The 12782-nt window shown below is 38.8% G+C and overlaps 1 protein-coding gene and 1 long non-coding RNA gene across 2 annotated transcripts in view; both read left to right on the forward strand.

The window, feature by feature from the left end:
• LOC310899249 (inositol 1,4,5-trisphosphate receptor-interacting protein-like 1) overlaps positions 1 to 12782 on the forward strand; it is a 417910-nt gene that overhangs the window by 226606 nt on the left and 178522 nt on the right. The window lies entirely within an intron of this gene.
• Positions 1 to 12782, forward strand: part of LOC310898187 — a 42673-nt gene that overhangs the window by 19277 nt on the left and 10614 nt on the right. The window contains exon 2 of the long non-coding RNA XR_014583066.1: positions 9234 to 9335. This is a non-coding gene — a long non-coding RNA (uncharacterized lncRNA). The remainder of the gene's footprint in view (positions 1 to 9233; positions 9336 to 12782) is intronic.

Raw genomic sequence — 12782 nt, forward strand, 5'->3', positions numbered from 1 at the left:
GGCTGCCAGGCTGTGATTACATCTTGACAAAGTTTTTAATGGATCGTCCATCCAGAAGAACAGCACACGTGGCATTCCTGCAACCTGTAGCTACTCAAGAAGACTACCAAGTATTACTGACAGATGGAGGCCAATGTACACACAAACCCTAGAGCCCGACTTTCAGCCACTGGCATTGGTGCAAATACACAGTAACACCACCCAAATGATTTCAGTGTTACTTGGAAAGTATGATGAAGAATAAATCTAGTCCATGCTGCTGCATGTTACTTAGAGATCAGAAAACAGACAGAATAATATCAGACATGATTTAAAATGATAAAGCTATGTGTCCTTTATATTTTCTGCATGTAGACTTATACTCCCACTGCACAGTGACAGTGGCATCGACTGTGTCCTTCCTGGAGAGCCAGGTAATGATGTGGGGAAAGCCTAAGAAATGCTGGCAGCTCTCCCACATGCTAAAAGTGAGGTGGGGTCCTGCTCATGGGGATTCATCTGCTTGTTGTTGCTTCTGCAGGAGAGGAGCCCTGCCACAGTGGTCACAGTGTGACAGAGTGGCAGTACATTCACATCCTAACCCATTTCACCGTGAGAGCTTCTGTCCCTTACCCTCATACCAGCACCTCCAGAACACAGCGCCATGTGAGCAGGACAGCCCAGAAGGGTTTGCACTAGCACTGGCTGTGCTCTGAGGACTTTTGGTGCCTCCTGTTAGCAATATTTTAAAGGAATTACGCAAAGTAACTTTGGCAGCTATGTCAAGCATACTCTGTATTAAAATGAAGAGTTCCTCTGCTTTCGAAGAGAAACTAACTGTGTAGAAGTAGATCTGCGCAGTGGTTTGCTTGCCTAATTCCCACTTAACACATTTAAATCTGATTTTAGGTGCAGGTGAGATCTTTAAAAATCTTGTTTGTTTCCTACTTAAACTTGAAGGTGCTGAATGACTTTTTATACCTGCATTTTTGCTGCAGGCTGCATGTGAAATAGCAAAAGACTTGGCAGCAAAAGTACTTTACACCTTGCATACAGTTATGAATCAGGACAGATACTCTTGGTATATCCCGCAAGGATTAATTTGGCAAATATTCTCATGACTCATTGTCCCACACATACAAAAACGTTACATTTGCACCCATGTTTTTTAATCCCTCTTAGAGCACTTACCTGGTGCGTGTAATACCTGGCTTCAAACCCCCTTTTTAATTCTCCCTTCACTGCAGTGATTAAGCACCAATATATTCTTGAATTGGAAATATCTCTTTGGGTTGAGCTGTTGCACTTCTACCTATATAAAGAAATACACGCTATAGCTCTGGGGCCATAGGAATAACAGTGGCTTGAGATGGCTGCAGGGGGGGCCAGGGTACTGCTCCTGAGACCACTGCTTTGCTTGGTTCATGCAGATGTTGCTGAGTACCTGCTGGGCCTGCAAGCAGAGAGCAACCTTGCCCCAATTTGCTTCTGTCAGCTCTTCAATGCATATCTAATAATGGGCTGAAGCGGAGGCCTTTGGGCAATTTCACTCCTGAAAACAAAGGCAGTGTTTCAGGACACAGACCCTCGCACCCCAGTGGTACAAAGAGAGGTTGAAGCCATAGAGAAAGAATTCCTTATATACACTTATTTTACTTACATCAGTGTTAGTAACAGTGAAAAGTGCCTTCATGGTTGCAACTGGCCTCTGAAGGCATGTCTGTGAAAGTCTGAGAAGCAGGATATCTCTCAATTTGTTTCAGGTAGATGCTAGAGGAAACCAACCATTTCCCTATATATGGAAGAACTTCCTTCTAACAAAACTGGCCCATTTATTAAATAACTTCTCTCTTCTGGTAAAGCTGCTGGACTACTTTCTCTATATTTTGTTGCTGAAGAAAATCTCATCTCTATGAGAAAAAAAAAAAAAATGTCCTTAACTTAAAAGAAGAAAAATGCTTCCAACAAGTAGGTCCTGTAGTAACTCACACTCTTTTTTCACTCTGTAGTTGTCTTATATTCAGTCACAAAGCTCAGGTAAGAACCAGAACAGAGGAAAGGAAAGAGAGTGAAATCAACTATTACATTTTTCTTTGGAGTAATGATGATCCTTCTAAATATTTCCTCTTTATTTCTCATTTTAATATTTCTATAAATTCCATGTTGCCTACAGACTCACTCATGATAACATTCAAGGTCTTTCTCCACTACATTTACATCTCTCTTATAGACGTTTTCTGCCATATCAGCAATTTTTGGTGTTGCTTTTAGAGGAAAGTCATTCAAGGTGCAGGAACTCCTTTGGCTGAGTTTTGTGGGGGACTCCAGCAGAGAACATAATTAAGCGGCAGCTTCATTGCACTGCTTCTTGCCTCAGAGATCTCTTCCTTCAGTGCTCCCTTCCTCAGAGGTGTCATTATTTACATACATGAGAGGTATGAGAAATAAAAGTTGTGGAGATACAATGTTTGGCTTCCTATTTTGAATATAGAAAGTTTCTGCACTCCAAAGTAGTTTTTTCTCTTTGGTGTACATCCCACACATCATTTGTTTCCTTAAGCTGGATTTTCCCTTCATGAAGAAGCAATCCCTACACTTGCTGAGGCCCTGCACTCTAAGCAGAGGGAGGGAATTGATTGTATTTGAAATCTTCCTGTAAGGGCTATCACTAACCAAAGAAGATCTTGTAAAGCACGGTGCATAATATGCTGTGAGCTGTGCAGCCTGGGAATGGTTTCATTATGTGTCATTAAAGCCAGCTGGAAATTTTCAGCTGCTTTGTAGTCTGCCATCAGTGCCTGGGTTTTCATTTGAAATTGGAATTCCACCAAATTCAAATAAATATTGAAATCCTACATGGAATAGAGGACTTGTTAATATAGTTCCATGTGTCACAAGTCATATCTCTATCTATCATATGCTGCAGCTCTTTTTTAGCAAAAAGGATGGAAGTCTCCAATTTTGCAGCAGATTGATTTTCCTGCTGATGACATTACTTGGGGATTTACCTCCTCTTTTTAGTTCAGAATACTGCAGAAGGTGGTTTGTGGCAGATTTAATTATTCTTCACAAGAGTGGTGAAAACAAACAAATGCATGTGCCTTCTCTCTCCCGACGTGTCCTTAGGTTCCTTGATTTCTCTTCCTGCTTTTTCCTTTTCACTTGGTGAGTACTTGGCAAAGTATTTATACCTTTGGTTTGTTTCAGTGGCGCTAAAAAAATCTTTTTTTTTTTTTTTTTCTTTTCTTTTCTTTTTTCTGCCTGCCCATCCTTGCTTATAATGGCAGTTCTTCACAGGTAGTGGGATGTGGACCCTTGGTAAATAAATTCCTTGCAGCAATTATGATGGGCTGTGCTTGCTGCCAGTCCCAAGTGGGAAACACAAGGCTGGCAGCAGTGGCTGGGCTGATCCCTGCCAAGGGAGGTGAGGTGGGCGCAGCATAATGAAGCTGAGGCCTGGAGGCAGATTACAGAAAAGAGTGACTGAATGGGGCCAGCAATCCTCTCCCTGCCCAGGCTGTCCTGCAGGGGAGAGGAGACAGCGGAGGGCTGGTGCCAGGTCCCACAAGACTTCCCTGACCATGGATCTGGCGCTTGTCCACTCTTCATCTAACCAAGCAGTACCCTGATGTGCCTCCAGCTGCTTTCCTGTGCTGCAGCTCTGTCTGTCAGCGGAAAATCTGGAGTACAGAGGAACAACGGCAGTTGTGGAATTGAGCTGTCATAGATGACCTTGTGCTAAATTGTGCTCTGTTTATCCAGCAGGAGACCTTTGACTTTACAACACACCTACTCTTGGACGCTTTATATTATTTCCTATTATTCACACCAGAAGGGTGCCTCCCTGCAGGAAGCAGCACTGTAGTTAATAGGTGAATCGAGCATGCCCACTGCCTGTTGGAACTGAATATGCTCACCTCCACCAACAAACGTACTCATATCTCACTGCCTTTTGAAAAACACCAGACAGGCAGCTGAAACTACTTTGTATTTCTTGCTACACCACATCTGCCAGAAAATCAAAAATACACTTTAAAAAGACTTATATCTAGGAAAAAAAAAAAAAAGTAATTTGCATCTTTTTCCATTAACTTACGTGCCCTGTTACTGCTAACAATATTCTGTGTTCTCCATCACAATGTAGACTGTATTTCAGACACGAAACAAGCCTTCTGGTAATCAAATGACTTTTCTCTTGGAAAAGCCTGTTGGTGAGTGCATGGAGGAGTAGCTCTGGTGAAGGACAGATCATGCTGTGAAGACTTATTTTCACTGTGCTGTGGAGGAACAGTGAGCTCTCTTCTGAATCTGGCCATCACCATAGTAAAAACACTACACTGAAGATTTTCTTACTTCCAGCCACTGGTATAACCCATGGAAAAGATGGGCTACACCATACTGCACACGGGATATACAGATAAAATATATAAATATATAAAATGTCTGAGCACAGATTCCCTCAGAAAGTAAATTGGAAATGTTATTATTCAAAAGTATGCAATCTTATATTAGCTGGTGCCTGAACCACATCCAAAACTTTGGTTCCAAAAATGAGTCTATCCCTCTCCTCTGTTGCCTGTACCCCTTCCAGAATTAACATACATCTCTGTAGTTAGTATTTAAAGGAAAACTAATCTACTTGAAAAAATAAAAGAAGAAGAAGACATAAGAGCAGCAATTTATTTGTTTGTTTATTTATTTATTTAGGAAAAACAACAACAAGAAAAACTATTCTCTTTTTCTTTAGTGGATACTATAAAAAATTACCACCACTAAACATCGTCTCTAGGGTATTGAAATATTGTGTCCTCCAGTGTTCTTCTGAAGACCCATGGTATATTAGTGGGCTAACAGTGCGTTTTTTAATGACTCTATATAGCCTCCAGCCCTGCCTGAAGCCACAGCAGACGATTCCTTTCACGCTGCTTCTTGCCAGCTTCCCTTGCTCTGTCTGGATTTTAAATGAACATCCCTATTCTGATAAAATCAGAACATTCTGAACAATACAGGATATAGGAGGCTGCTGCTTGATGCTCAGTTAGCCAACTAATGATCTGCAAAATGGGTGTATATAGATAAAAATTGGTTGCACAGAAAAGACCTCTTTTATTTTTCTTATGAAATTATATTTAGGAAACTGACAATATCTAAGATTTCCTCTTCCATCAGAGAGGAATAACCTCGTCCCAGTTCCAGACAGGGCGATATTGCTCTTTAAAAACATTATGATTTTGTACTATGTTCTGGGTGCATTTCAGGCACATTTTCACATCCCTCTGGAAATGTCCATGAACACTGGACATGTAGTATCTTAATGACATATTCTCCTGCTACATAAAAAAAGATTGTCTTCTCCCCAGGTAGATTTCAGAACAGAAACAGTGATCATGCTTGACCCTCTGCTTCCCTGTCAGATGATATGACTCCCCAGAAGTCACCAAACGAGGAGGTTCTGTGTGACATGGAGCTGCTGAAAAAACATGACTGCACCTAGAAGTAATCACTTCTAAGACAACTCTGTCTTAACTCAGCTTCATGGGACTGCACGAGCTTTTCACATGCCAGTCTTCCAGACAAGTCCAAGGAATCATTACCAAAGTTTTGTACTGTTAAACACTCATCCTTTACTTTCCCACAGAAGTAAAGGATGTGCACACACACATAGTCCTTTCCATTCATGCACCACATAAGCTATTCTACTTAGCTATTCTATAGCCACTTCTTTTATGCATTGCTTGTTGTTAACAAGTATACTAGTTGCTAATATGTTAATAGAAGCTATTGTGTTTTCATTGGTGCTGCACAAGTAAAAGGTCTGAGGCCCAACCCATATCTTTTGAAGAACTTGAGGAGACCTTGGTGGAAAAGCCATAGACCTTGGATCAGGCCCAGCATTGCAATGTGTTTCTCTTACAAGCCCCAAGAAGTTATCATTGTTTTCAAGGGTAAGCTGGGAACAGGCCATTAATGCAGTGACTGATGGAAATGAATTGCTTTAGAAACAGAAGACTGAGATTATTACGGCAGGTCACAGCAAGATCAAGAAGCAAAGTTCTCAGTAAGAATCTCCCTACTGAATATACAGCAGAGGGGAGAAAAAACCTAACCACTAAGATTTAAGAGTTCTGTAATTCTCTTTTCATCTTGTGTCTGAAAAGTGCAACACATATCGAAAGGACTTTATAAAGACTGCACGATAAAATAGCAGAAAAGTATAGAGATTTCCATCAGTTTCTTCCTTCCACCAGTTTTACTTCCTTTTTTTTCAATGCTGTTTAGTAAGATGCATGACTATCTCGAAGTTATCCTGATAATCTTGGTGTGTTGCGAAAGGTAATATTCATTATACAGTAATATTTATATGTTCTGGAAATTGAAGTGTTTAGGGAAAAATAGAAAAATTTTGGTCATTTTCTCCAGAGGAATTTTTTAAAATATTTTTTTCCTTTTTTTTTTTTTTAATTTTTCCCCTGCAATTTTCTTACTGCAGGAGATAAGGTCCTTAAAACTGTTTGTTTGTTTGTTTGTTTCCTGAAGTAGGTGAGTGAATGACAGATTTCATTCTTGGTTTGGGATAGTCCTCTAACCAAGTCACGGAAGTGCTGTGGTTTGTAGTATGTGACATTTGCTAAAGAATAAGGGGACATGACTCAAATGTTCCTGTTAGAAATGAAGATATTCCTTATACAAAAATATTCCTGTAATCTGGAAGATGCACAAAGGTATAGCTGATACTAGCAGTAATATAAAGTGAATTCAAATAAGACATGCTTATCAGAGACAGTGCTTAATGGTGCCATACCATTATGGTTGGGAAAAGAGAAGATTTGATTTTGTAGAACATCAAGCTTATACTTCTCAGGCCTCTTAATTTCAGTGATGTTCCCAGCCAGGATTCTTGACTTTCAAAGTTAAATCTGTAAGAAAAAACTTGGACTCTAAGTAAAATGAACTCCAGTGCCTCTTCTGTCAGCTTCCTACGATTCTCTTGTGCAAACAGTAATGTATTTTATGTAGAAGTCCTAACCTGTACATAGAAACTAAATAGGTTAATTAATTTTTAATGCATTCCTGAAAGAGGGCCTGCCATGAAACTTGATTTTGTTACGAAACTTACTTCCAGAAAGTTCAAAATATAAATTCCTTATCGGCTTATGAAGTTGAAAAAAAAATAAATAAAATGGCTATAAAGCATTAGCTAGAGTGAAGTAGAAATCAGTAAAGCAGGCTATGCAGGGCAAGCAAACCATGATGATGAGGTTTTCTATATACTGATACACGACATGGAAGCACTGCATTAACAAGTAAACTGCTTTCCAACTTTTTAAAGTAAATCTTATCCATGGTGATCACATTGTAACGACAAGAAATTTCCTATTAGAAAAGACTTGTATAACAATAATAATTAAACCCCTATTTTATTTTTTTAACATTTCATCTTGTAGGCACCCTGTTTAGCTGCTGATCACATTTTAATGATCAGGTACTACATATTGCCTTCAAATCAAAGAGAATTGTTTTCAGCATTAGCATTGATTGTACATATTTTAGACTAAAATAATTATATATTGAAAAGTGTAGCTAAAATATGCTGTAGAGTGGCTACATTTCTTATAAACAATAAAGCACAGTGGAGACATTAAAGAAATTTCATGGCTGTTAAAGCTGACTAGGTTATTTTTGATTAAATTCATCTGATTGACAGCATATTTTACTAAATCTGAAACTGGAGACCTTCCAGTCAGCCAAGCACCAAGGGAGAAACCAGAGGAAAAAAAAAAAAAAAAGCCTGGGAGAGTCTATCCTGCATATTAGCTCTGTTCCTGCACAGAGACAAAAAAAGGTTTAAGTCCTTTTGTCCGCATGATCACCAATGGTGAGGTAGGAATACTTCCACTGAAGCAAAATTTCAACATTGTTTTGACACATTTCATTTGAGGCATTTTGGTTTAAATGCAAGACCCAAATGTTCTGAATCTAAACTTTCTTCAAATGCCAGAAGCTTGCATGCATTCTTACTACCAAAGCCTTGCCAGGAGCAGTCCATATAAAGTTGTTTATGAACCACAGGCCTGTATTTTGGGCATTTGTACTGTTATCTAGAACAAGAGCTCTCCATACTAGGAAGAAGGTAGTTCTCCCTCACACTGCTCTATGGCTTGTACAATTGCACACATTGAACTGAGGAACCCTCAAACCAGACATCTCAACTCACTTCTGCTTTTATGAAAATGTTTTTAGATTATTGCATTTCGAGCCAACATAGAACAAGAACCCAAATATGAAATATGAAGTGTTGCCACTGAGGACTGTTCAGTTATTCATTGTGGATGTCACGACTTATTGCCGGTGTTTGTGAAAACAAAAATGAGCAGTACAGTTGTCTTTTTTCTTTATACATTGAATTCAGTTATTCAAACTGCAGGTGCTGGAACTCACTAGGTATAAACTGAAACTAATGTACTGGTGTGACCTGAATGTGAAAATCACATGCAGACAGAAATGTTAACCTAGCATGCAGAATGCCACTTGGATCACTATAGTGACCAATACTCCTTGAGAAAACACATTCTCTTCCCCGCTTCCTTATTGGCATCGTGAGGCGTGGAACAGTTAAACAGCTCATCCATCCTGGCAGTACTTGGAGAAAAACTTATTTAGAAAATATGCCTGCATTTGTAAAAATATCCATAAACATTGCAATCCTCTATGCCTCTGCTAAGGACCCCTGTAGACCTCAGGTATAGAAAGGCCACCAGTGTTTTTGTGAAAAATAAAATCATCAGCTTATTTATGGCTAGATTCTCTCTTTCTCCTGTTGCTAAGCATTTATACAAATATTCAACTTGATTTCACTGAAACTATTCACTGGATTATGAACTTCTCAGTTCAAATACATGTTTTACAAAAGAGCCCTTAAAGACTGGAAGATTCTTACCATGATTAATGTGGTGAAGAGATTTCTTCCTTTCTTCCTAATGGAACTCTAATACAGACTCTCACAAACTCGAAGTTTGACTTTAGTTTTTACTTCTGTGAAGCAAATTCAAGCACTCCCATGTTTGAGGAGCTCTTTGTTTAATAGGTGAACTTGATTTGTTCAGGACAGATTGGGAGCAGATGGTATGTCTAGCTGTGAAGGGTATAGACAGTGTCTGCTGAATGTTTTGCTCACAATCTTCTGATATTGTTTTGTTGGTGGTGTTTGTTTGTTTGTTTATATATATGTATTTTTTTTTAATTTTTTCCCATAGTTCTTCTGTGACCAGCTCCTAACACAGCTGCAAGTTGACAACTACTCTGAAACCAGTGTAAATTACTAGAGGCATAGCATCTTCTAATATTTGGCTTTGCAAGTGAGTAGACCTTTGAAACCAGCACTTTGTATGTGTTGTCTCTAAAGTTGCATTCTTTCTTGACAACGAATAAACAGTAAGAGGAAAACAATGATTCCTCAACCATTTCTAATCCTCTCTCTCTCTCCCCCTCCCATACCCCCTTCTGGCCTGCACAAACAAGTCAGAAGGTCATCTACAGGAGGATTTCCTTCCCCTGTGGAATAGGTACTCTTATTATTTCCCAGATATTCGTGTTTCCTGTTCAGACTCACTGTTTTTGTTTTACTTTCTAAGGTCTACTTTTTAAAGAGATGTATATGTTTGTACTTTTATACTATTCTTAGGCAAGGGGAGGTACTGAATAGGAAATTAATCCAAACCTGGCATTCCTTCAGTTCCTTCACAGCTCCCAGACATACATAAACTGATCGCCTCCTGCTCACCATTTAATTTCTTCACATTTTACACTGTTGTTTGCATTACTTACTCTGAAATATTCGAATATAGATAAGCTGTGAGTTTTTACAACTTTCTCTGGAACAGCTCCGAGCTTAACTCTCACGTGCCTCTGATGATTCTTCTTGTTCTGACAAGATACAAGTTGTAATCTTGAAACCAAATGCAAGGCACTGGGCTCACTTTCTAAATACCAAAGATAGTGTGTCTTTTTCATAATGATATTACAATCAAGATCTGAAATTCCCATGTCTCAGAAGCTCTGGGGGCTCACACTTTTGGAGGTGATTGTACTTCCTACCAGTGAAGGATTTTTAGCACTATTTGTGGCAGACCTTGATAGATTTAGCTTCAAAATGAAGCATGTTTACTGCTCTAATATTATGCTCTTTGGGTAGATTGTTTGTGTGCTCTGCCGACAGCTCACTGCATTTTAAAAGCATCAGTATTTCCTGCAACAGAAAGCATCTAAAACTGTATCAAGCAAGCATGTCCTTTTTAAAGATTTCAAGTTTAGTATGGGGATAAAAAATACATTGGAACAGGCATGAGATGAGTAGGTTTCAATTCTATGTGATCTTTTTATGGAGAGATGTGTCCCTGTGTGCTCCAGGCATCAACTTGTGTAATGAAAGTTAAACAGAGATCCTGATTACTGCACATCTGCAGTGCACCAGAAGTAGAAATGGCACAAAAAGCAAGCAAACAAATAAACAAAAGCCACAAGTTTTCTCACAGTGTATGAAGTACACACGCATTATATTATTATTATTTTTTTTTAGTGGGTCATACATAGCCTAGCCTGACTTCTGTTTCTACATGTATATATTGATTTCAAGGACAGGTCTGTTTGTTTATCAAGCTCTGCCACCAGCAACCTATGCACCTACTTGTTGTTTGGCTGCTTAATTTGAAAAACTGGTATTTTCTATTTAATTTTGATTTTTATTAAACTGTGGCACATTTTATCACAGATCTAATCTTCATTTTATCACTGGACCTATTCTTAATTTTTCTGAATAGCAAAGAGAATTTACCTCCTTTTTTCACATACACATTACTCTGAATGTAAATACTTGTATAATTGTTAATCTATTACTTTTCAAATATAGAGTTTGTTACAGGTGCTTCACAGAAACTTTTGTGAAACAGAAAATACCAGAAGTCATTATGTGGCCTTTTCACAAAGGCTTCCATCTGCACCTAACAAAAGATTGACTGATAAACACATGCCCTTAGAAGCCACTACAGATGTGTTTTTCAGCTGAGTAGAAAATCTCTAGGCACTAGCCTTTTCTAAGGTCAGAGAAGACCTTTCTTAAGAAAGGTTTGGATTATTCAGAGAGAAATTATCGTGTAACACCTCACTATTTATAAAGTACCTGCTTCTGAAGGTGCTCATGATTACATTTATCTGCCCACAATTAGCAGCTGGGATCTAGCTCTTGGTAAAGCTCTGCGGGGCTGCTGCTGGTAAAAAGCTGTCCCTGCAGAAGCACACCAACTTCTGCTGCTGGCAGTGCTTCCCCTCTCAGCCTGTGATGGGTATTTGCTCTGTTGTCAGCACAGTCATGCAGGAAGAGATAGACCTGGTTATAGATAGACCTGGAAGATATCTCTTCCTCTACTTTTGAGCTTTGTCTCTCAAGGACTTGCCTCATTTCACACCAAGACATCAGAGGAAGTATCCTCATACTCCAGCTAGCTGCTATGTAGCTGGAATAGGAAAGAGGGGAGCACAGCTACTGGTCTTTTTTTTCTGATGTCTGTTTGTCATGGAAATTTATTATTTAAATGAAAAATACATTCCTCACCTAGCAGTAGTTTGCCAGCAAAAAATCAACGCCATGTCCTAATCTTTGTTCTCCTGAATTTTTGCTTATTTTATACATTCCTTATACAAAACTTGTAAATGGTCAGTGGGACAGCAACTCACACTGAGGACTGCTTCTCCACTGAGGCTTTTTCAAGAGTTGTTGAAATCAACTTAGTTATTGCCAAAAGGGGCTTTTCCTCCTTGGAAACCATCCACCTCCTCTGTGTTTGGTGGTCATGCTCAGGAGAGGTTATACAATGAGAATTAATGAAGTCATCCAGATGAAAACTCATCTTAAGGCACGCAAAGCATGTCAGAAACAGAACAAACAGTATAGAGGAGCTCTGGTTAGAATGTTGTGGTTTCTCAAATACATAAAATGTATTGAATTAGCATGTAAAGAGAAAAAAATAAGACATAGATTTTCTCCAGTTCACGTTAAAACTAATTTTGTGTTACATAATTTTTAAATTAATCAAGTTTAATTTTAAAGTCCTTGCTACTGTTCTGTTTACAGTCATTTGACCTAAGCAGTGATCAAATAAATAAAGAAAAAAAATTCACTGACGTTACTAGCTCTTTTGTGAGCAGTGATGTATCATGCCATAATAAACATGAAGACAACCTAGTATGGGTCCAATAATAACAAAAAGGATAAATATCTTCATTTTTAAAGGAGATGTCTGCAGTGTGTATTTCAGGGAAATGCCACTGGCATGTAATCCGACACTAAAATCAATGTTAGCTGTTTAGGCTATGCTGAACTTTTTTGTTTGGACTTGGGTCCATAGACAGTTGAAGTTTGGTCAGTTCTGAGCATTGGCAGACCAAGTCTAGCCCTTCTTTCTTTCAGTTATCATGGTGACAGAAAACACAAGTTCAATAAAGCCTCATACCAGGAAGCATTCATTTGTCATAGGAATTTTTCTCAGTAATTTTCCCCTTGTGATAGCTCAGATTATCCCATCTTCAGCACGTACTTCCTTCCACACCGTGCAGAGACAGGAATGACAATTTAGGTGGCATGAGATATTCAGACACAATGAAAAGGAAGTATCTAATCAATAAAGCATCGAGAACACTCATTGATGCTATCTCATAATGCTGTTGATAGAAGCATTGAGAGCAAATGGTTTTATAAATTTAGCTTGGGCAGACTTTGGTCTTGTTAAATCACAGTGTCATTTCATGCT

This window comes from Anser anser (assembly GCF_964211835.1).
Source record: "Anser anser genome assembly, chromosome: 4".
NCBI lineage: Eukaryota > Metazoa > Chordata > Aves > Anseriformes > Anatidae > Anser > Anser anser.